Source organism: Patagioenas fasciata, chromosome 7 (genome assembly GCF_037038585.1).
Source record: "Patagioenas fasciata isolate bPatFas1 chromosome 7, bPatFas1.hap1, whole genome shotgun sequence".
NCBI lineage: Eukaryota > Metazoa > Chordata > Aves > Columbiformes > Columbidae > Patagioenas > Patagioenas fasciata.
The window spans coordinates 24240859-24265695 of NC_092526.1; the positions used below are offsets into that span (position 1 = coordinate 24240859).

The 24837-nt window shown below is 37.7% G+C and overlaps 1 long non-coding RNA gene across 1 annotated transcript in view; it reads right to left on the bottom strand.

The window, feature by feature from the left end:
• LOC139828433 (uncharacterized) overlaps positions 1-15462 on the bottom strand; it is a 186610-nt gene extending 171148 nt beyond the window's left edge. Inside the window, exon 1 of the long non-coding RNA XR_011740005.1 lies at positions 15284-15462. This is a non-coding gene — a long non-coding RNA (uncharacterized lncRNA). The remainder of the gene's footprint in view (positions 1-15283) is intronic.
• Positions 15463-24837: the final 9375 nt, after the last annotated feature.

A 24837-nucleotide genomic window follows, 5' to 3' on the forward strand; every position in this document is an offset into this window, starting at 1 on the left:
CTTTAAGAAGCAAAACCTGAAGCAAAATATAAGAACCTGCCCTACCTATAGCTCTCAGTATTTAAAAAGGCATGTTTCAGGTACAGTACGTTTAATTAGGATTTAACTACGTTGGTAGAAAAAAACAAAAGGGATGACCAAACTCAAATAGTAAAGGAACTGACTTGTATGTTTGCCCAGAAAATGCCCAAAGCCTTTTCAAGAATATAAAACCTGCAAATTCAGGAGCTAACGCTAGCTGCAGAATCACTTGCCCAGTTCCCTGCTCCTGGCAGATCCAGCTTTCGGTCTTTGCAAAGGCTGCAGCTAAGAAAACACAGAGCCACTTGATTTGCTTTTGGACAACCTTAGAGAGAGGGACGAAAGAATATGATTTTAATCAAAAACTCTCTGAGTTCAGGGAAGTGAACACCAGGGTTTGGGTTTAAACTATTTGTGCCTATTTTCTGTGCCTGACAAGACGAGCTGGAGACTGGCCCTGCTGCAGCAGTGCTGGGGCGGGGGCTGCCGGCCCTGGAAGGCTGACAGGGGGTGCTGGGCTATGGGTTGGGCAGTGACAGACAGGTCCACCAGTGCCCTCCTGGCCCTGACAGACACTGGAGTTTGGGTAAAAAGTTTTGAACCATCAATCAAAGGGGAAAAAAGCCCTACCCTTCCAGTGTTTTAGCCAACTAAGTAGCATCAGAAAAATATGAATCAACATAATATTTTTATGATCATTATAGAGTCCTGCAGTACCTGAGTGCTTTGTAGTAGGTGCCAGCAAACACAGGATGACAGAAAGTCCTTGTTTGAACAGGTCATCCAGCTAAGGGCCCAGTTCTGCACAAAACACACATGCTTAACTTCAGCATCCTAAAGCACGGCTGTGGCTAAATGCCATAAACTATGTAATTATTTTTTTTTCTTCTGAGGAATTCACAAATGGATAATGTACAAATACGATTTCATTGGAGACAAGATAGCTACCAGCTATGATCCGAGGTATAATCCTTTTCAAAGTTAATAGTAATTATTCTTAACACCTCTTATTGACTTCTAATAATCTCTGAAGGGATTAATACCTAAGAAAGTATGTATGTGTTGATGATAGAAAGCAGAATGAAGTTCACTGATTTATCACAACTCTTCATTAAGTTTAAAAGCATTCCACTGTAATGAAGACATCAACCATAGGCTGTGGTATTTTCACACTGCAAAGGAATAGTTACAGGCAGGAAGACAAAAAAAAAAAGAAAGCAAACAATGTTTTAACTTGAATTCAAGCCAGATTTCACAAAAACAAGACCCTATTCAAATCTGACAAATTAAAACACATTAAAAGTATCCACTACTTTTTCCTGTTAAAGGCATGGATGAAACATACCTGCTTATGTGTATGCTAAAAATTTTACTGGGTAAGCTAATAGGAGTTTACCATATCACATAAAGATAAGTATGTAACTGCCTTTCCTGTAAATACTTGTATCTGGATTCTCATACTCTGTTACCCACAATGATTTAATTCTGTTGATTTCTGTGCTATTAGATTTAAAACACCAAATTATTAGATAAAACAAGAAGGACTTTTAAATTTTTTTTTTCTCAGTAAAATTCTGATTTAATTTTTTAATTGAAAAGTTCAGTTGCAACTCAAAAAGTCAGATCAAGAAATAATGTGAAGTTTTAGGTCATATAACAGTTATGATAAGATTTCTTTTGGTGCTTATTTTTAATGCGTTGGCAGAAGAGAATTACCTACTGTAGGTTTTGGACATAGACAGCACAAAAGCAGAATAAAAAGCTGACTGCTCTTTATGTAGTAAAATGGAGGTACTGTGAATTTTTAATTCAAAAGGAAAATTGCTCTTAACTCCAATGGGATCACGGTTTTATCTAGCATTCCTAATTAGTTCCTGGTGAGTGTAAACATGCAAATATTACCAGCAAAAGTCAGGTCATAAATGGAAGTGCCTCAACATTGAAAAATACTGAATATGTGCTTGTTTCCCAAATGACACATGGCCTTGCAGTCTGTGCACATATGTGTCCCCATGTAATAGACCTGAAATTCTTCATAAGCATTATCATCAGTCATGTTTCTCAGAGGAAAATGAGCACAGTATGTCATTATGTCTAGGACTGTATCACAGTTTGGCTACTAACGGGCATTGGGCCAAACTCCGGAATAAAAAAAAACCAAAACCCAAACGATGATATTTATTTTGGAAGCCTCTCAAAACAGGGTCTCTCTCTTTTGTGTTACTTAGCACACTATCAGCACTTACAAATAAAAAGAAATAATTCAAATTCTGATATTCTGTTTTGGCAAAATATTCTGAACACTCATCTGAAGAGGATTAGACAGCTGCATCTCTCCTGACTTAGAGCATGGTTCACTCGTCCCCCTGCTTTTTGGTAACACACCATCTTCACTGGGCCTCCTCACTCCAGAGACCCTCTCTCCAAAGTGTGAGGTGACATTTGCAGAATCCTCAAATACAAATACTGCCTTGTGATCATCCAGAAATTTTGCTTGCAAAAATGCCATACCTTGATTAAACTCACCATTAAGTGATGATATGTCCTATCATTCTCCAGAAGGGTCGGACAGAAAGTTTTAGGTGCATTTGCATTCCTCTGGAAAGAACACTGTCTCTGCAAGTGCTTTGGTAGCAGCATAGGCAGCTTTTCCTTCTGTGGTCCAATTGATCTCATTAATTGGGCTTTGTGCTCCATATTCTGTACTACTTTACCTATATTTCCTTAAGGCTTACAGAAATCTGCTTTTAAGTATCTTCCTTAGCAATGCTGAAGTGCATAAGCCCAGTTTATTCAGACAAAATTGTTCTGAGAGTATGTGGGACCTCATCTACATGGGTATGTTGGTCCTGGTCATCCCAGCAGCTATTTCTGTCTCCAGTTGTACCTTGTTTCCACTGGCACTATTCAAGCTACTCTTGCACCCCTCAGGTTTTCTCTTAAAAAACCAAAACAACAAAAACCAAAGCACCAAACAACAATAAAAAGAAAAAAACAACACACAAAAAGAAACAAACAAACAAACGAAACCAGGGCTAAACAACACTAAATGTACTTTTTGGTTTGAAATATCTCCACTGAGATTACTTATTGTTTTGGTCAGTGATCACTACGAAGGACCTAGAAATATAGGAATATAAAGAAGGTCAAGAAAGCTTAAAGTATTTAGTAATAGCCCTGAAAACAAACTAACAACTGTACATGAGAGTACCTCTGACGTAACAAAAACATGACTCAAATTGGAAAAAATATAGAAAATGTGCTTATACTTCTGCCACCATTACTCAGGAAAAACAAAGTATCTTATTTGGTTTACTGTAGAAAGACCTTTGCCTACCTGACACAGCTGCTTTGCAAAATTAATAGCAGACTTCAAGACATATAGGCAAACTTTCTAATACTATGAGTTAATTTTAGCTTAGTAATTGAGGCTTTCTCTAACTCCCATTTCATAAATTTAGAAACTGGAAAAGTCTAAAGGTTGTGTTGACAGTGGATTTTAAGGCTCAATATTGTGGATATTCAGTAAATGGAATAAATATTGCTATTTTCCTGTTTGCCTCGATTATTTCTCTGTATTAAATGTACAATGGAACTGAGGAAGCAAAATAATATGAATCATAAAATGAAAAACTGCAATTGTTTGCCTGATATTGTACTGGATTACGAGAGGACATGGATTAAACCTTAATTCCAGCTAACAAAAGTAAAGAATCTCTTATACATACTGTGAATGAATGATTTTGCTCTAAACTCTTGACAGTATTTTGAACAAGAAAAGTCTATCATAAGCGGCATGAAAGCTATTCATTCTTGCTTTAGCTTGGCAGATAGCCCATTAGCTTTAAATTAAATAAATATCAGCAATAATATTAAATAAAACTTAAATGTTGTCATAAAATGTCAACTATCATTTATTTTATGACTGCTACTCAAAATAATGATTCTTGTTATAACTATGTCAGCAGGAGGTATTTCTCTCTCTGACTTCTAATTTTCTGAATCAGTAAGAAACTTCTCGTTTATATTTGGAACAAGTTGTCATTCCAGATCAAGAGCATGAGCTGGTGTTGGACTTAGCGATCTCCCAGACTTCTGGCCAAATTATTTTAATTAGCCTTCTCCTAACAGCATTTAAACAAATTCTGTGTTGCCAAGGAAGGAAGAAATGACTTCTCAGTCAGATAGTTTACTTAGTTCTTTTTCTCCATTGCCATAAATCTTGGTGTGGAGTTTATTAGTGACTTAAGACTACTTTTCTTTTTTTTTTTTTTTTTTTTTTCTTGTTAAACAATGAACTGTGACCACTTTACCCACTGAAAAGCTCACACATCATTCAGGTATAAATGTCCTGTTTCTGCATGGTTTGTTTTCACACCATTGTTGGGTGCTAAAATAGTTTTACACCATTTATAAGGCATGGGCATTTTAACAAATCTATCCAGTCTGTTACAGGTATGCCAAAGCAAGAAAATAGTAGCAGTAACCATGGATATATGCAGTGCTGTAGGTACATACATTGGAGCCAGACGTTTGGCCAGCCCTAACACATTGTTTGAATGTTGAATTAACCAGTTGTCACATACTATGAATTCCATGATACATAGATAAATTCAGAATATACTTTAATCTGAACAAGCAAAATGATCAAAAATGCATCTTCCAAGGGAAATTTACTTAGAGACTTGTGCGCCAAAAAAGAAAATCCATTATTTTTGTCCACATCTAGTGAAAAAGTTCAGAACTCTCATACCCCCAATCTACAAAGACCCTGCATAAGGTTTGGCTTTGGACCCTGCACGCCTCTTTCACAAAAGAATTGCTGTCTGTTTCCTGAGTGTGAACGCGAAGTCCCGCGAGCTCACTCACGGTGTGTGTGCGTGCGCGTTGCCCGGCGGTTCCAGCCCAGGCAGCCCAACGCTCCATGCGGTTAAGTAAACACAGCATGGCTGCCGGGGCACGCAGCCAAGGCTGAGGCCGGGAGGAGGGGATGAGGCTGGGAGGAAATAAGAGCAAATTCCTCTGAAATGATCTGACAGGAAATGACAGAGTGTCAGTCTCATACAACCACACCGTGCGCGAGAGAGAGAGGGCGGGAGAAGTTCTTCCTAAACACAGAGTGGTGCCAGATCTCAGTAGGTGAGGATGATGAAATAATAAAGCATTTCCCGTGTGTGTTTTTCATTAGTCCTGTTTTGTTTTTCTTCCAAGTGCTGTGGAAACAGAACAGAAGCCCATGTTTCAGCCAGGACTGCAATGGCCTCCTCCCATGGGAATAACAGCTGCATAAATAGGAGGGAAGCCCTCAGTGGAATTGCTTCCAACACCTTTCTAATGGAAATAATGATTTGCAAAGCCCAGTTTATACCTTTGCCACATAATTAGTAGCCAAGATTAAAAACATTGTTCCAACTCCCAGCATCCTTGAAATTTGGCAAGACCTTAAATATTCCACTGTGTTCCAAAAAGGTAGCCCATAAGTGATCATTGTAAGGACAGTCTTGGCCAGTTGAGTCAAGCCCTTGAATCAATCAACACTTATTATATGGAAATTAACCAGTTTGATGTCAATTAGTGGAAATTTGTTAGCAGACATAATCTATGAGACACTTTATTTCGAATTCCTAGCTCTCCTCGTTGAAGCTAGCTAAGATGGGGCCAAGGACCAAGACACACATTTCTTCAGACTCAAAGCAGAATCAATTAAAAAAGGCAGTGGAGGGAAGCGGTATTAATATGCAAAATGTTCCTGTTTATTAGGCAGAAGAAGCACAAGGAACTGGATATCAGATTTTTCCCTATAAAGAGTCAATTTCTGCTCACGGACTGGGGTGCATAACAGTCTATTCTGTATGTGCCGGTACCAAGTGCAGAAGAAAAAACTGTTGCAAGACTAATGGCGATACCTATGCTCACTTCATGCTACTTTTAAACGAAAACTTTTTTTTTTCACCGCGTTCTTAAAAACTATATTTTCACATTAAGAAAGTAGAAGTTTCTAAATTGAAATTTCTGATTTGATCATTAATTTTCCTCCTAAGAATAACTTTTAAAAATAAAAGTTTTGGCTAGCTGTTCAAGCCAGAAAGGGTGACAAAAGATTTCCTTGAGGCTTAAGAACCTTACCTGTCTGGCCCATGGGGTAGATTGGACTTTACTGTGAATTCTACTTTTGGTTTAAAATTAATAAGGTACCCCCACATAACATTTTACCTGTATATAGCACCATCCAGTGTGACAACCTGCTGTTATACCATTAAAATTAAATATTAGAACTGCGGGTTCAATCTCAGAGCTTTACAGCAATCCTCAAACACTCCCAGCTAAGAAGTGAATGAAGGATCAGAATCTTGCTATAATATGAAAAACCGACAGTTTTGAAGCCACAGTTTCCACATAGCTTGTGGAAACTCCTCTATAACTCCTCTTAACCAACCATGAGATATATGGCATGCTACCCTCCCATACAAACCGGTGTTCCTAAAAAAATTGAGCCTAATGTTGCCTTCTAGAGTGCACATTCACCACTTCATTATTTGCAATAACACTGGCCAATGTTATTGCAATATCCAGAGTTCAAACTTCTACCTAATTTGAAGTGTCTTAATTTTCCCAAGCATTTTACGTTGCTAAGAATTATTTTTCTGCTTGTTTGATTTATAAACAGTTATTAAATGAGCCATTCAATGTAGTGTAGTACAATACTTCCAGAAGTTGACAATGGAGACACCACTGTCAAACTATAATGTCTTTCCTTTGATACTGATAGGGGTTCTGTAACCTACATGATCAATGCAATTTATCACCAGATTCAGGCAGTGACAGTACTAACTTGAGAACAGCCTGATAAAGTTGCAATTATTTCTTGATACTGTTGGCCATCCAAGTTTCTATAATTTCACTAATAAAGATGGCTTCTAATGCCAGCAGGGTCTTTCAGAAGGATCATATTTATGCAGGATCACATAACTACATTCAGTACCCCCAGTATTACTGGGAAAAAAAAAGATGCTAACATAGAGTCTTTCAAGATCTTCCCTTGTTTAAGTAAATTTATATCTTGACAATAAACATTGCTCATTCTACACATTTAGTAAATTAGCCATGTTGTTTTAAAATATGGGCAAACCTTATTTTTCTCAAAATTAAAGATGGCAGTGCCATAAATGTTAAAAGATTAGAAATGTATAAAATTTATTACAAGGTGCCTAGAGATTGTTCATTTAGTAATGGGACTGTACATTGCTGTTGAAAGTGGTAGTGGGGTAAAATCAATTTATGAAAGAACATATTTCAATTATGATCAGTATGTTTTGCATAAAGTTTTAAGTATTGTCAAAAAAGTAAGGATCACACTCTGAGGTACTTTTCATGTCTGTAGATGGTGTCAGAGACTACAGTTAAACCATTTGGAGATTAAATATCTGGATAAATCCTTGATTCTGTTGAACTTTATGGGAATTTTGCTGTCCACTTTAGTGGATGCAAGACTTTAATTCTGGAATTTTATTTCTGCAGTAATACAAAAAAATGTACCTTCAATCTCAGTAGTCTAAGAGCATATTCCTCAGCCAACAGGAGCGTTTATTTACAAAGGAACTAGCAGGGTAGTTATTAGAAACGCATTTTCCTTAGTTTCCAGAAGTTGTTAACTTGAGCTTGTGGTTCTAAGACAAAACCCCTGTTGCAAGACTCAAATACTTTGTGTTGCTTTAACACCTTCTAAGTTCAAATGGTAAAATGGATAGTTTTGGAAACATCAACAACATATTCTGAAAGTAAGGATTAAATTTTTTAAGACAAGTCTTTAACAAAGCACTTAATTTCTGCTAAAGCAATTAACATCATCAGGTTATTGATGTCAAAGACTCCCATTGGCTTTGAGTCATGTTTATGCATGATCACACAGCAACATTCAGTACCCTGTAATATCATTGGAAAAAAAAAACAATAACATAAAATAGTATGTCTCTGCCTTGTTTATGTTCATTTGAATCTTAACAATAAGTATTGTTCCAAGAATTATTTGCATTTGTAAAGGGCAGTTTATTCATTCCTGAGATTACAAAAATGGCCTACGTGTAAACAGGGGACCAAATTCTAACAATATATTTTTAGTTCCTTGGGAATATAAGGCAGTTCCTAGGAGAGTCTTCCTGGGCGTACAAATTCATGTATTAATACAAGCTTCAAAGCTGAGGAGTAGAACTATTATATTATCGATCTTTTCTGTTCAAATTTTCAAACTAGCCAAGTACATTAAGAGACCTTAAAAACCTTCAAGACCTCAGAGCACAGAACTCAGGACAAGAGACATTGCTAACTGTCAGAAGCAAACCCTTTTCTTTCTACTGTCATGATATCAGGAGGTATGGCAAATTATTTTCTACAGGTGTTCATATAATGAAAGAACAGAGTTTCCCATGTCCTTTAGTGCTCTTGCTAACTACTGCTTGAAGACATAATGTTCAGTTTTTGAGACAGTATATAATTTTCTCTGACACTTAAAAATAGTTTTGCCATTTATATGAACTAAGATTACTGGAGGTTGTGGAATTAAGTGTATCTAATAATTTGATACTGTACGATGTTTCTATAATTTACAGCTCAAAATAGTATGTAAATTCTAAATACAAAAGCGAACTAAAAACCTGTTCTGCACTTCTTCGTGTGTAGAAGCTTCCTAAGAATGAAGAGAAATACAGAGCAAAACTATACTGAGCACCTATTTGCCACACAGTGACAATGGCATCTCTGCACTGGCTAAATGAGAATATGCAACACAAAAAACTTGAATTAACATTGGGTTACATTATTTTAAATTAGAATATCATTGCACATATTCATTTAACTAACATATTAACTTGTAAATCTTAGAGAAGCTGTCTCTTTTCACTTGATCTTAAACCCAGTTATCAGTGAAATGCTGAATCAGAGTTGAAGTGAACTTAGTGACTACTGCTCAGTAAATAGAAGCAAACACTTCTGGTAGTGCTGCTGCAAGCAGGGCTAGCTATATTACATGCTCCATCCTCTGCAACTGGTTCCCATCTTAGAGCACCAGCAGGAAGCCTGACATTTCATAATGGTCTGCAGCTTTAAGGAGAAAACCACTTGCAATATCAATTGAACTGTGCGGGTGTTGCTGGCACTAGGCAGAGGTAACAGGCCTCTACATTCAGTGGTATCTGCATACATTGTATTATATGTGCTTTCTATTAACTGGGATAAGAAAGGAAATATCTGATATTTCATATTTTAATTGTATGGAATATTTTCTTGAGGATGTGAACAGCTTTTCATTGATTGTACACACAGAAGATCTTAGTCTTCTCCTGCTGTAATCTGAGTGGCACTTCATTACATTTTTTCAAATGAAGTGCCAGTTCATTACAATTTTTTCACAGGGCAGGTGTTTCAGGGTATATCTATATTGTGTCAGAACAACACATACAGATTCTTTTGGAAGATGACTATTTGTGGATAAACAGCATCTCTTAAAGATGAAAGTCTCTATACAAGGACAAGATGTTTTGGAGAGAGAGAAATGTCATATTTTGTGCCCTTAGAATGCAGGCTAGCAACCCTGAGATATCCTTTGGGTTGTTCCCATCCTCATATCATTTCTGAATTTTTGTCATGTCAGAGTACAGAAGACAGGTCACTAGAAGTCCTGTGTGTCAGTATAAACAAAGAAAAACTATAAAAAATTTCCTAATCATATATGCAAGACTCTCTGATATAAAGAAAATCGACAAAGATTTTTTTTTCATACTCATTTAGATATCTGCTTTGACAACTGTTTTTATTTGACCCTATCCTTATTGCCCCAGATGGTAAATACCAACATATAAATTTGGTCTGAAAATTTGATAGAACTTTTTCTCTCAGTTTAGTACTTTCTATAATTTTGCACTACAACTATTCCGAAAGAACATTAATAAGGTTACAAAACCAGGGATGCCAACATTAAGAAACACTAGAATAGTGGAAGTCTGTAGAAAACTAATTCAAACCTTCTGCATGTATGCACTTAACCAAAGCTTTTAGTTACATGACTGCATGCTGTTTTTGTCATAGGTACCACAACATTTTTCTCAAGTTCCAGGATGGAGTAATACTGACTATACAGGATGAGCAGTGACCACGAAATAAGAAGCCCTTGAATAATCAGTTTTTCCCTTACTGCCAGTGTATGGTCCCATGAACTATTTCCCATGCACTATTCAAGGCATGTTCTGAAGACAGAAGTCCTAATTTTATCAGGTGAATGCCTGTGGTTCACTTACTTGCTCTGAAGTATTTATCCTCCTACTGTCTCTTTGAGGTAGGTTACCACTCGTACCTCTATTTCACAGCTGTTGACTTAAGGTAGATTGATATTAAAATTTCCAGTGAATTTGGCTGCTTATTTTAGATGGTTAACTTTGGCAAGAGAGAGAAGGAGTGGTTAGTGATACTGTGGATAGTGGAGTGGATACTGATAGTGTGAAGCAGGACTTCACACATTCAGAATTCAGCTACCAGTGACCTTTGCTGTGAGCAATCTTCAGTGTTGAAAGTCACAGCATGTAAGAGTTATTGACCACATACAAGTTTGCTTTAGAGCAAGACACATGGCATCACTAAGACACTGTGTGGCAGGGATGAACCCAGGAAGATCCACAGGGAGTTTCCCTTTGGTTGACTTTAATTTTAGTTCCTAATTTTTTTATCAGTGATTTCAGAGATGGCCCATTCTACCATAGTCCTGCTCTGGAGCGCTTATCTTGAGAGTATTACATCAGATGAAGAATCAGCTGTGACTTACTTGCTCCAAACGTCTGAGCTGAAGGAGAATTGACTAGATTGAAGATGTATCATTCATCTGAGCTAACTGGATATGAATAAATACATTTCCACAAGGCCATTCCTTAAAAAGTAGCAACAGGCCATTGTGAGTTCCCCGTGTACCTAGGACACATCAACGGCCACAATGACAGCTTTCATTCCTAGCTAAATGCACCACATTTTCAAAAGGTGAGTCAGTGTCACTCTCACTTTTTCAGATCCCCAGAGCATTTGGGAGATGGTTTGTAATTCATGCAGCATATTATTAACTAGGCAGCAAGTGAGGGCCATGGACCTCACCACAGGGGTCTGAATTCAGCTCAGTCAGCAGGAAGAGACAAAAGTAGCACTATACTCTTGGTGTCTTGATGCATGGTATCATTGAATCGAGCGCCCTATTAGATTAAAAGACATCCAGATGTCCACACCCTTAACAGCCACTGCAGTAGTCAAGAACTTGCATATTGCTGTCAGTAGTCTGAGCACACTGTACCGCATGGGGGTAGTTGTAGCTCTGCATCCCCTGAGGTTTTCGTCTCTGCTCTGGGAACCTGCTGTTGCCCAAGTCCTGTGGACTGTGACTCCAACCTGCCACAGTCTGTGGGGAGGCAGATACAGAAGAAATACAAGTCTTTTGAGGGGAAGTGTCACTGCAGGACAAGCCATACTGAGTTTTCTTGTCTTTATAAACAAGGTCTGGAGAGGATATACAGGTTCTCAGTGTTGGCAGCTTTGCACTCACAGCAAAACATTATTATCCTTCTGCACCAAAGTACAAGTAAGCTACAGCCAAACAACAAAATTTTTTTGTTTGTTTTTAAATACAGCTCAACAAACTTCAGCAAAGCCCACATTCTAACATCATATCTTATGGGAAGAAAGCCTTGGATTTATTAAGTCTGTGTGTTACATGAGTCAGAAAGAGCAAAACAGAGGAGCTATGTTTGAGTGCTACATATTGCAGTCTATTTTACCACTTAGCTAATAGGGTATTAACTATTATAAAGCGAAACTCAATCTCCGGCGTTTTATAGTCACCATTCTTAGATAGGTATTACCATTCTAACCTGCACCAGGAGCTCAAGCATATATTATGTTTAAAGCACCACAAGCTAAAAAAATAGTAACAGTGTACTGAGCGGGGAAAAAAGTCTCTCCACTCTAACTCCCTGATGTTGTATAACAGATGCTTAGACCTAGATGAAAGGGATTAGAGTGTGAAACAACTACCTATTGCGCTGATCTACATGCTGAGATAAAGACTCAATAAAATGCTGGTTATCATGTCTGGACCTTACAAAGGAGTGCAATCTTTTTTTTTTTTTTCTTGAAAATATAGCAGCAGATTTTTGACATTAAAAGAAAGAACAGCTTCATAGCTGCATATTCCAAACAAATATTTAGTGGAAAAATATGAAGCATCAGTGAACACAAAATGAAGCAGTCAAGTGATGAGAAGACAATGTAAGAAAGAGAAAACAGGTAGAAACTGTCAAAGCAGGCTGTTCATTACTTCAGTGGATGGGAGAAAGACATCTGTGAGGCTCTAAGCATGGTTTGTAGTGCCTCTGAAACAGACCCTGAAAAGCAAAGAGTCGAAACCTCTTCTGCCTTGTGAACCGTTCTTACAGTTAGACAGCATCAAAATGCTGTATCAGCTTTGAGCTCTGTCTTTTACCCTGTCAGTAATGCAGTGAAGGTGTGAATAGGATGCAGAACAGCCTGTGCACACACTGCCACATCTGGAGGTTACTCCAAGCCAGAGAAGCTGCCAAGCTGCCAGTCTGTACCTCCCGTGGTTTTTCAGATAGCGCACACCATGCTGAGCAATGACCGGATTTCACCCCAAACACAAGCCTTCTTGTGAAGTGCACCATTCCCCTTACCTGATTTAATTCCTCATGAACCTCCAAAGGCTACTCTACATCCCTGTAAGTTGTCCTTTGCTGCTTTCTAAATTAGGCAGCAAATACACATCCTAATTTGCACATAAAGGATCTGTGACAAAAATCATATTTCTTCTATGTAATTGGTTTTCTTTTAATCCTGACCTTAATGTATATCACTCTTGATGCACTGCTTCAAATAGGCTTTGAACTGGGATTTTTTAAAAATCTTAAATAATGAAAAAATGCCATCTTATTTTACTGCTTACATCAAGATTCAGAGAGATGAAGAACAGTGACAGCATGGCTGTTCACCCATAACCCTGGGACAGCAGGTAAACTGACAGTGTGTAATTACTAAGAAGTGATATTAAGTTAAAACATATAGCTAAAGTAATGCTATTGCATATGCATCCTTTGGTTTTCAAGGCAGTGTTTAAAATAAAAAACCTTCACTGAGACAGAAAAACTGCTATAGTTATATCATAGCACACTGAGTTGCAAACCTTTTAATGAAAGACATAATTCTTCTGCTGTCTGCATCATACTATATTCTCATGCAAAACACTTTAATGCATCGTGTAAATTATCTAAGACTTTCCTAGTATGTATTACATTTCTTAATCATAGATATTGGGTGTAAAAAAAAGAGAATTATGTGACATGCTGCAAAACAAATTGCTTGGTGTTAGCACATACTAGCTGGGTCTATATCTGAAAAATGTATGCGTAGAAGGGTTGGATTATGTTTTCTTTTTTTAAATGTACAGAACTTGCTTCCAAGTGCATGTGTTATCAACGAAGAAAAAAAGACTAATCTGAAATGATGGCAGTCTGATTTTCTGCCAATATCATCAGTTTAAAATCAGGGGATCTAGATTAAATTCTGCATGATCTATTTATTCCAAATTTCAGAATAAGCTTCATGTCTGGAAGAGGATGTGTATAAATATACCAAATGTTTTCACTCCCTTTTTCTATTGAATTACATTTAGTTTAGCTATTAAGGAGTTTTAAATGCAAATCTCATTTTCAGCAGTAAAATGCTTTTTTCTTGCTGATATCTCACCAGCTGAACACTACTGGAGTATAAGCAGTGGACAATATCGTCACCACCTTGTAAGCTGTGAGTTGCTCATAGATGCTTCTTTTGAGAAGAGGATCTGATGAGACATGCTGTCGTATTTTCTATCAAGTTTGCTTGAGGGTAATGCTTATTTACATTATATTAATGTTGAATAATTGGGAGTACGAAGCAGAGGGTGGAACTTAGCATATTCTACATGATTTATTTAATAAAATTTCATTCAAATAGATGAGACATCTGATTTGAATGCAACCTGAAAACCACATGATAAACACTAGCAAACAAACCAGAATTTGTGAAGGTTAAACTCCTGTGGCCCTTGCAAAAATATGAATGTATATTGCAGTTGCAAGTACAGAGGAATGGGTTGGTTGACATCTAGCATGGACTTCTGGGAACAAGACATACAGACGTAGACACCAAAAAAGCCACGATCCAGCATCTGAAAATGGATTGATTGCAATTATCCCATTTAATCATTACAGATATACAGCTTTCAGCTGTCTAAAGATCAAGTTTAATGATGGTTCTATATGCATTCTTTGTTGCTAATATGCAAATACTGGTGCAGATTCTAAGAGATACTGACTAGCTGGAGGTGATGTTCTTCATATCTTAGTGGCTTTTGAATTACGTTCATAATCCAGGGCAGGATTGGAGGGGACACACACACACAATGATACCTAACTATGCCCTCCACTGTGTTCTATGTCCAATTTCTTTTAGTGGACCAAGTTATAATAATATTGTGAGCTATATAACTAAATGCAATTATAAGTGAGCATGGAAATATGTGCCATGAATTGTTATGCAAAACATCCAGGTTATAATGCACATTTATATAAAAAACAGCTCCCCCAATTTTAATTAACATAAACCTTAAAAGGAATTGATGGCCTTAGTGAAGTATAAATAGAAGTAATGTTGCAAAATAGACAACATCAAAAGATAGTAACACATTTTTAACAGAACACAAAGGATCTAACAGGAATTGCTTGTATATCTTTTGGTTTTTATTCATACTGTGGATGAATCACTGGCTGATGTTTGTGGCGGTTATTCATGACATGTCTGGTGGTGTTATGACCTTCCCTCTTTTATTGGTTTATTTGATGTTTGTGGTATTTTATATAATTGATTTATGCCTGGTGATATGTTTGGGAGCTTTCTAGTAATATACAAGAGTGATTGTATGTCAGTAAGTGATGTTACATATTGCTGTTTGTGAGCTTTCTTGGCCAGGTCACCATTGTAAATAAAACTTGTTCCAATAGATTTTTATGTGGTTAAATATTTTGACTAATTGATTGATTGATTGATTGATTGACTGGAAAACACTTGCTAGCAGGACATCAGGCTATCATAGAAAAATGCATCATTTGTATTTCTGGTTCAAAACCCCCATCATTTTCTGTCTTTTAAAGTGAAATAATTATCATAGCAGTAAATGGTCACATACCTTTCTTCTTATTTGTCCTTATTTGCCCACAGCATTTCATATCCTTCTTCCTTTGGCTTGTGGTAATGTTGCAGCATTTGGATTGTTCATAAGTAATTATCTTCCATGTGCTTCCTCTGGTACTCCAATGAGTTTGTCCTTCTTCTTTTCTCTTCTCATTTTTTTTCTCTTTTCTCTTTTCTTTTCTTTTCTTTTCTTTTCTTTTCTTTTCTTTTCTTTTCTTTTCTTTTCTTTTCTTTTCTTTTCTTTTCTTTTCTTTTCTTTTCTTTTCTTTTCTTTTCTTTTCTTTTCTTTTCTTTTTTCTTCCTCTCCTCTCCTCTCCTCTCCTCTCCTCTCCTCTCCTCTCCTCTCCTCTCCTCTCCTCTCCTCTCCTCTCCTCTCCTCTCCTCTCCTCTCCTCTCCTCTCCTCTCCTCTCCTCTCCTCTCCTCTCCTCTCCTCTCCTCTCCTCTCCTCTCCTCTCCTCTCCTTTCTTCTTTTTTTCCTTTCCATCTTTCTTTTCTTTCCATCTTTCTTTTCTTGTTCTGTCTTGTTTCTGAAAGAGAAATAAAACATGAGAATGAATAGTCCAACTACTACAGTGGTGGCTTTTCAAAAAGAAAGTTCAAAGTCCCTGTATCTATTATATCCTTATATAACATACAGATTGCACAAATTATTCAGTAACATTTTTTTATATGGGCCATGCTCTGAGTTTCTGCAAGAAAACTTCTAGAAAATCTAATTAATAGATATACAAAAGTGCAAACTATTTTGCACTGTCCAGGCAGAGAAAAGACTGCCAGTTTTTAGTTCATTACTACCCATGGGCTTATGCTAACCAACACATGGAACTTCTGTGCAAATGTAGAAGAGTTCAGAGAAGATGACAAATAACACACTTCTCTCTTGGTTCCACAGCAACCTGTTAGCAGTACCTCTGTTGTAAACTCTCATCTCATTAGCATTTCCTGAGTTTGATTAACATATGTTTGAGGACCTTGGTCCAGACATAGTTCGATTCTATTTAAAGAGTCAAGACCCTGGCTTGATATTTCTTCTAAAAGTAATGCTCACTGTTGCATATGCGTTGCCTCTCTGACTGAATGGAAGCTCAGCACAGAGTGCAGGTACAAATCGGTACACTGGTTTTGGCTTTTCAAGGGACAAGAGGAAAGGGAAATGAGGGATCTCGTCTGAGCAGTCATAACCTCATTTATCTTAAGAAACTCGATGACATTAAAGCACAAAATCTTAAAAGTAATGCCATTTCACAGTTCCTGCTTTTGTTCATTTCCAGACATCTTGGGTCATGCTAAACACCATGTTTGAATTGATGAAATGTACTGTCAACAAAGGACACTGTTCTGTCCCCCACCCCTCCTTGTTCTATAACCTCAGTCAGTTCACAAACTGAATAAAAATGATCCAGTTTTTCTTGTCAAGTTAATTTTCTGCTAGTTCAGTGTTTTGAACAGGCTCACAGGGTGGTCAGAAACTAGCAGAGGCAGCACCAGAGGGGTCTATGGCTTCTCCTATGGGTCTCTGTAGCAACGACAACCTAAAAAATCTCAGGAGTAACTGTGGGTGCACTGACTGGTCACACAGGATCCTTCTGTAAAGTGTGGAAGGAGAAAAGAAACTCAAAACTCAGAGGGTTTCCAAAACTTCATTTCAACATCTACACACATGATACAGATGGAACTATTGAAGAATATACATAGAGAAGAGAAAAGCACAAAGACAAGCGCAAGTTCTTATCCAGTTGGTGTCTAGTCCTAGCTTCCAAGATAGCTTTTTTTTGTTTGTTTGTTTGTTTGCAATATATATTGCAACCATTTGATAGGGATTTGGGAAACTAGTATTGGTTCTGCTTTTTCTGCCAGAAATGGGAAGTGGTTCAAGTTTAGGATTGCATGGATCTTAACAGATTTTATTAGATTTTATTTTGGTTCTGAAATAGAAAAGCAACAAAAGAGTGAAAACCAGTGAGTTGGTTGGTTTCTTGACATATGTTTAAGGTGTAGAATAACAAATTAACTGAATTCATAAACTTTCTTAGTGTCTGTGTGAACTTAGAAGAATATAACCCGTTGGGACTGTAGCAGGAGAAAACCCACAAGGAAATAATCTTTAGAAACTTTTCCTTTCACATGATGTATCTGAAAGTCAACAGGGAAAAACAAAATATCTGACGAAATGTTAACATGACTGTAAGCTACCATTCCTTTTTTTCTCTTCCCTCAAGCTCTGATACAAAGCTTTAAGCAAAGATGAATCAACTAATTTCCCATTCAACTTCTGAAAACCTCTAACTTCTCATGCAGGTGCTGGCCATTTCCATTCCTGGCACACACAAGCTTCCGTCTTCCTTCACACAAATGCAAGATTCTAGCCAGAGCCTGCATTTCTGCTCAAAAATTTGATGTGCAAAATGATGCCAGATCTATTTTTGCACACTTTTCCATACTTACCTCTGAAGGTGTGTTTTTTTGCTTACACTATGTGTATGACCATTTCTGATGCTGTGAAGCGAAAGTATCACATGAGATTGTCTCTGCAAAGACAGGTGCTGGCCTTAACTCACTATACTTTGCTTTTGTTAATCTTCCTTTTCCCTCTATCAAGAATATTATGTTTGCATTTTCCTCTTTAAGAAAGTGTCCCTGAAAGCAGTATTCCAGCACTTAAGAGAACTTATGGTAGTGGGGGGTTGAACTGGCAAGCAGTACAAGCATGCCTTAACATTCAACAGCCTGAGTTGGCAAAGCTGGCATACAGCATCCTTCAGAATAATGCCCTGTAAGTAGTATTTCTCTGTCCTATACAGCCTTAAAGGCAGTCACAGCACTGGACAATTCTAACTAGTAAATATGCTGACACAAGCTCCAGAAGGACCACTTTCTGAAAGAACTCATGTCATGTATATCTCTGGAACGCTTGCAAGCAGAGAGCAGAATGGCAAACTCAAAAATGCCCCATCTTTGATCTGAAGAATATATATTTAAAGAGTAGACAAGTGAACACAGATTTACCGAGCCAGACTGGATCAATTATCCTTCAAGCTCAGAATTCTGCCTTCACCAGTGGCCTATATTAGATGCTTTAAAGAAAACAGCTGGCTAATTACGCCATGTCCTACATGGCAAAAAGGGATGAGAGGACTGTTTCTTATCCTTCTGATCAGCTAACACCCTGGAGTATGAATTTGATGGCCCCTCCTAGTACATAAAATTACAAATGATATTATTGGTCATAAAATTAAGAAGTCCCTTTAAAAATCCCATTACAGTATTTAACACTTTGACCTCTGTAGGTTAACTGCTATTCATGCTGTGAAAAGAACTATTTCCTGTTTATTTTTTAAATAATACAGCAAGTTTCTTAAAGCCATTAAGGCTAACGATGGAAATACATTCCATGTGACACCTACAAATGATAGTCTTAAGTTCCTGATGTCTTTAAGTCTTGAAAAATATTTGGCATTATTAAAAACACTTTAAACAAGAGAAGTTACATAAATAAGCTACTTACGTAACTGAGCACTACAGCAAAGCTGAAGTTAATTTGTTGGGGCAAATTACAAGTTGATCGAGGTTTTGATCTAATTCATGTTAGCTTACCTTTAAAGTGTGCTTACTCCCACATGAGTAAAATTTATTTTTCTTTTTTCCCTTGCTTTATTATTTGTGTGTGTGTTTTAGGCACTGAAATCAGGCAGATCAGAGAGCTCCCTAGGGCTGGAAAGAGCACCCAGAACACCTTGTACAGCTCCGCTAAGCTGCTGTGCCTACGTGCCATCCTACCCTGCAGTACCTGGGTATGCTCATTACCAAGTCTATCTAGTTCAAACAATAACAGCTATGCAAACATCAGCAATGATTTTGGAATACAAACAAATGCCCATTGAATACCGCGCTGAGACAGTCAAACTACCACTGACACCAGGGATTTTTTGCTAAAGTTTTAACCATTTGAATCACCAAGCTTTCCTGAAAATTGTTTAATAAGTTTATTTCACCAAAAGATAAAAAACATGAGGAGAGAAGGAATAATACATCTTTAATTAGAAAAATTCAAATCAGCTCTTAATTTAATTCACCATACCAGCAGCCATGATTAGATCTGCATCATGATATATCTCCAATACTATCAATTTTCATAAATGCAAACTTTCCTGAATATGGTTCTGATGTATCCTGACATTTTAAAATATGTCCTATTGTCCTTTTCTGTGCAGCAGACCAAGCACAGAGTGTTCAGTCCTATATCACTGTCACAGTGGTATTAGACCAGATGGCTGCTTCCTTGCAGAATCAAGAATTAGAGATAATTTATGCTGTTCACTGTTATTAGAATGTAAAAATATAAAGAGTTTGCAGCATGCATACATGAAAAGCTGCTCAGATCCATCAGTGACACCATGGTGAAAAGACATTCACACTGTTACTGCACTCTTAAAGGCGAAGTTTTATTTGGTGAAGCAACGGACTTCTGCACAGCCTATGGACTACTCTGCACAGGAGACGGAGCAGGGGACTATCTGACCCAGGTTACAGTGCTGCTCTGGCAAGGAAAGGATATTCTCAGTCGGGAAAAATGTCCAAAAGCTGCTTGCTTTCTTCTTTATTGTAACATAATTCTAGCACATTATCATTTCCATCAATATGTGGCAGTTATTTTTGTGTCATGAAAGACGAAGTTAAAAATGTAAGTTTTCTTCATTCAGTCTGTTAATCAGAACAGGAGAATACTTCACAGTAAGACCTCATATCAAAGGGCACGAGAGTTACGGAAATTTGCTCCTGAGCCAGTGAGGGCAGCGAGCTTTGTTTATCAGGGCATCATTGCAATCTGCCAATGTACTTGTTCTACCTGTATGTATATATGCACTGCAGTGTGTGTCAAAATACTGAAGAGAAAGGATGTCAGCCTACCCATTTGTTGAGTCATTATAGGTAAGAGTCTTGTTGTCTGTATGTCAAATAGCTGAACCATTTGATAAAATAAATATTAGTAATGCAAATGATTAGTTTGAAGAGATTTCCCAACCTATTCAGGAATTAAAATGTCTCAGGTTCCTAAAACCAGGGAGAGAAACAAAGGGGAGGAGAACTGATTCAGTCTTGTCCACATTGCTGCAATAAATTGTATAAAAACAGAAGCAAGAAGGATGCTAGGACAACCAAATGTCAAACATTGTATGCAGGTAGCAGTAGTTTGTTGCTTTATCTTTACAGTTCAGGAAGTTTAACACAATAGTCCCTATGGATGATGTCAGAGTTGTGGTCAGATTAAGGACAAACACTGTCTCATCAGTATTTAGGAATATTACAAGAGGAGAATTTTTACTTGGATTCACTGAAATTACACTCTTACTCTCTGTGATCTTGGAAAATGTGTATCACTGAGAGAAGGATTTGGTTCACTTTAAGATAATCTTTAAATTTTACTAAGAAACTTTAGTAGGGACAGATCTGCTTTCAGCTCTCTGAGAGCATATAATGTGTATTTATGGCATACAATGAAAGTATTGTGACTTTGAATGACTGACTAGCACCTTATGAAAGTCATTACTTTCATATCAAGAGCAATATTTGTAACATAATGTGTTCTTAAACTGATCAGGACAGCAGGAAGCAGCTAAGTGGATCACTTATCTTTATTTTGCAATTTAACCTATGTTGTGACAGGGAACAAAAAAATTAGATAATTTATAATTTTCTGTCAGTGTTGCATACTTTGGGATAAGCTTGTAACTATTTGGTGTAACTGCAAAGTAAGGAGATTTGGCTGCCAAACAAAACAGAAGATTACTTTAGAGCATAATGAATTATGAGCTGACTACTATGACCAGATCACAAAGATTTCCTGCATTTTTTTTTCCTGGCCAGTGTTGCTAATGACTGGATTTTTCTTCTGTAAAAATCCTAGTACTAGTTCTATTAAAATAAAGTCTATCAGAACAGAAGATAGTTGTTATGCAGGAGCAGTAACTCGCATAATATGAGATGGCATTTCTTTCCAGCTCTTGCTGCTCTGCTGGTTCTAATAGCAACCTGGAGCTCAATTTCCTCCTCAAGAACATTGCATTTCATGTGGAATGTCAATTATTAAAATGCAGTGTCCCGTGTCTTACTTTTCACTAGATGAATTCATTTACGAATTTACTAATTTATGTAAATGATCCTTAACCTGTAACTGCCTGGTATGTATTTCTTTGTACCTCTCTTCAATACAGAAATACATACAAAGGATATGGTGCCAACAGCATATATGTTAATTACTTTGTGCCACTTTTCCAAAACCCAGATCTCATTTCGGTGTAACCCAGAAAGAGTATCTGATGCTTCTTTTCACTGTTGCATTTTCAATAACATTAGACCACTCAAAATAGCTAAGTGATCTTTAAAAGATCACCTAAAATACCTCTAGTCATTATTATTGGCAGCAAGTGTAGTTTTAGTACAATGTTTTTGTGAGAAGACATGTACTGAAACTCTCTAGCTTTTAAATTTGATTTTCAGCTTTCAGTTTCTTCAGGAGGTCACTGTTACTTACAATGGGTCAAATCAAAGCTCCTAAGATTTGACAGTTTCTAAAATTCCATTATTTGCAGCTGAGACTCTCCTCTGCATTTCAGATATTAAAAGACAGACAGGGAATTTCCTTCAGGTAGTCAGTGGTCCAGCTGCAACTCGTTCTTTTCCTGATGATATATGCATGGATGCCACTCTGGATTTGTCGCTCTGTTTCTGGTTCCATCATGAGCACAACCACTGTGAACCCATAAATATTCAGTTCACTCTCCAAATGATCTCAGGAAGTTCAAACAACTCCTGTTTGTTTGCAGTTCTTATGAAGGAAGGAATATTCAGAAAAACTCAGCTGAATATAGTAATTTTTGCCTGTCTTCTCCCTGCTGCCCACGCAAACCTCTTCAAAGGTCTCAGGCACCACCAATGGTTTAGAACCTGTTGATGCACTGGTTCCAAGTCAGGGATTTTAACAAAACCTAAAATAAGGCAATTTTCCTCTGTGTTGTTACTGTTCAGTAACTTCCCATAGTCCAAATAAAATGATCCAGATTCCCTGTGCTGTAATTTCAGTCACAAGTCCATTGATTTCAGTGATCTGTGCATGGTAGAGAGGACCGTGGCCCAAGGTCTCCTCTTGACAAACCAGCTACAGCTTGCTTTGTCTTGATTATTATCTGATTTACATGTCCCTGTGTTAGATGCCCCCCACAAGGGGTAGGTGAATAAAGCTCCATTTCACAGCTGGTTACGGAGATCATTCCCAGCCCACATGGAGGTCCCACAGCCAGGACTGGGCTCTGAGCCTGGGCTGCAGGACACGTCCTATGCAGGGCTCCTGCCCAACCAGCCAGCTCTGGGGTCCTTGCAGGAGACTATTACTCTCTTCAGCTTACTCCAGGTTTTGTTTCCTGCTGTGTAAGGGATGAGGTTCCTCCAGCTGTCAGGCCAACCCCAGCATGCTTCTCCAGAGCTGGAGGGGTCTTGTGTCTCACTGTTTAGATTGGCTTTAGAAAGTACAAAGCTGATATATGTTTGGCTGTGTTATCCCTGTTTCAGCATTCAGGTTGCTAAGAGAAAATCTCCAATGGCTCCTTGCTGTGTGTTCTGCAGACATTTTAGCACTAAATTGGCATCTCCAGTATCATGCACTCACACTACCCTCAGGTCACAGGTGTTTGATTTCATTTCTGCTAAGATAGCAGCAGGGAAGATTAACTCATACAGTTGTAATTTTGGAAATAAAAAGTCCTTAGCTGTATTTTGTTGCACTGGTTACCTGTAAAAATGCAAATACCTGAGATTCAAACTAGCTTTTAAGCTACTGCTTGGTTTTCTCCACAAAGGACATACTTTGCAGGACAATGTCTCTTTAAATCTACCCTGAAGATATCCCTCCTGGCCCAGAAGATGCCAAAATGACTTGATGATTTATTTATGTGGAGCTTGGCAGACCATAGTCCAGATTGTGGCTGAGGCTGAATTTTATGAGCATTCCCCCTAGTGAGTATATTTAAAAATCAAAAAAAATTTAAAAAAAGAAAAAAAAAAAGAAAAAAAGATCTTTACAGAGCTTGGCACAAAATTCAAGCAAATATTATCAGGAAGAAGAATGACTAGGAAAAGAGTTTTAGGACAGGATATAAATATTAATTTATTAATAATGTTTTGTCTTTAGAGAAGTAGAATTTTCTCTTGCTTTTCGAAAAATAAGAAAAGTGAAGATTTCTCAATTTCTCATCTCAGCAGAAGCTAATGTTTGGTGTGGAAATTTTTGCCTTATACAACTTGGCATTTTGTACTGGGAACTGGCATTTTTGTCCACAGAAAGATAGACGTCTCATTGTCATTCCAGACCATACAAGCGGCATGTTGGTGCAATGATGTAAAAAAGCAATTTTCTGCCCTATTTTATTGATTTATAGTATTTTAGTAAAGTGATAAAAACTTAATGTGAGGGATAAAAAGAAGACCCATCTGATGTACTGGCAGTAGAACAGAATAGAGAATGAGGAGGATCCAGCCTTAATACATATTTGCCGTGTTTTCTCAGGTCTCTCCTGTACTAGTTCATTAACTAAGTTACAAAATCATTTCTAAACTCTTTGACTAAAATATTTTCTAGGCATTAATCCCCTCTTTCAAGGCACAGCTTGGTGTAGGACCCTGGCTTTTTGAAGCATGTACACACACAAGCACAGGCAGATCCTAAGAGTCACAGCAACAACGACAAACATCAGCAGTCCTGACTCCTTGGGGCTGAAGGGGCTCCCTTCTGGGGAGACAGGTCCAGGAGCACTTTTGTATAGCAGGAACCATCCAGAAACAAGTAAGAATGTGACTCTACAGCCCTTCATTTGCTCCACAGGAGTTCCTCTGGTGGTGTCTCCAAGGGATGTTACACTACTCCGGGCTAAGTTCACTTGCTTGCTGCAGGGGAGCTCCTGAAGCAGACAAAGCCCTGAAGCAGACAAAGCCTTGAGGCAGAAACTCCTACACTCTTTGGGGAACCACTTGTTGGGGTACTGCCTCATCCTTTTGGCTCAGCATAGGGGCTCTTGCTACACCCATGCAAGGAGCATAGCTTTGATCCCATCTCCTTTCCTCTCACCAAGGGAAAGCTCCCTCAACTCTGGTTCTGTAAAAACTGAGCTTGGTGCCAATTTATGGGCTGGCCAAATTGTCCTGAAACTGTATTACACACTGTTCTTGGATGCTGCATACAAGTGAATGGATGTGGGATATCAGCAAATGAAAGCCCGAACATGCTAGGAAGCAACATTTTCATTCACTACGACATCCCACACTCTTCCCCAGACGATATAGGAAATCTTCCTGAAGCTCCTCTCAAAGGGAACTTCAAAGGAAGTTTAAAGGCATTTGGGACATTCATTATGCTGTTGATCAATCTAGGCCAACAGCAAAAACATTCACAGTGGCTGTACTCATGCATTTTTTGATTTTGTTTTTTTTTTTGTAGTTATATTGGAGAATTCCCCACACTGCAATTTGTAACAGGAGAATGGTATTTTACAGCCAAG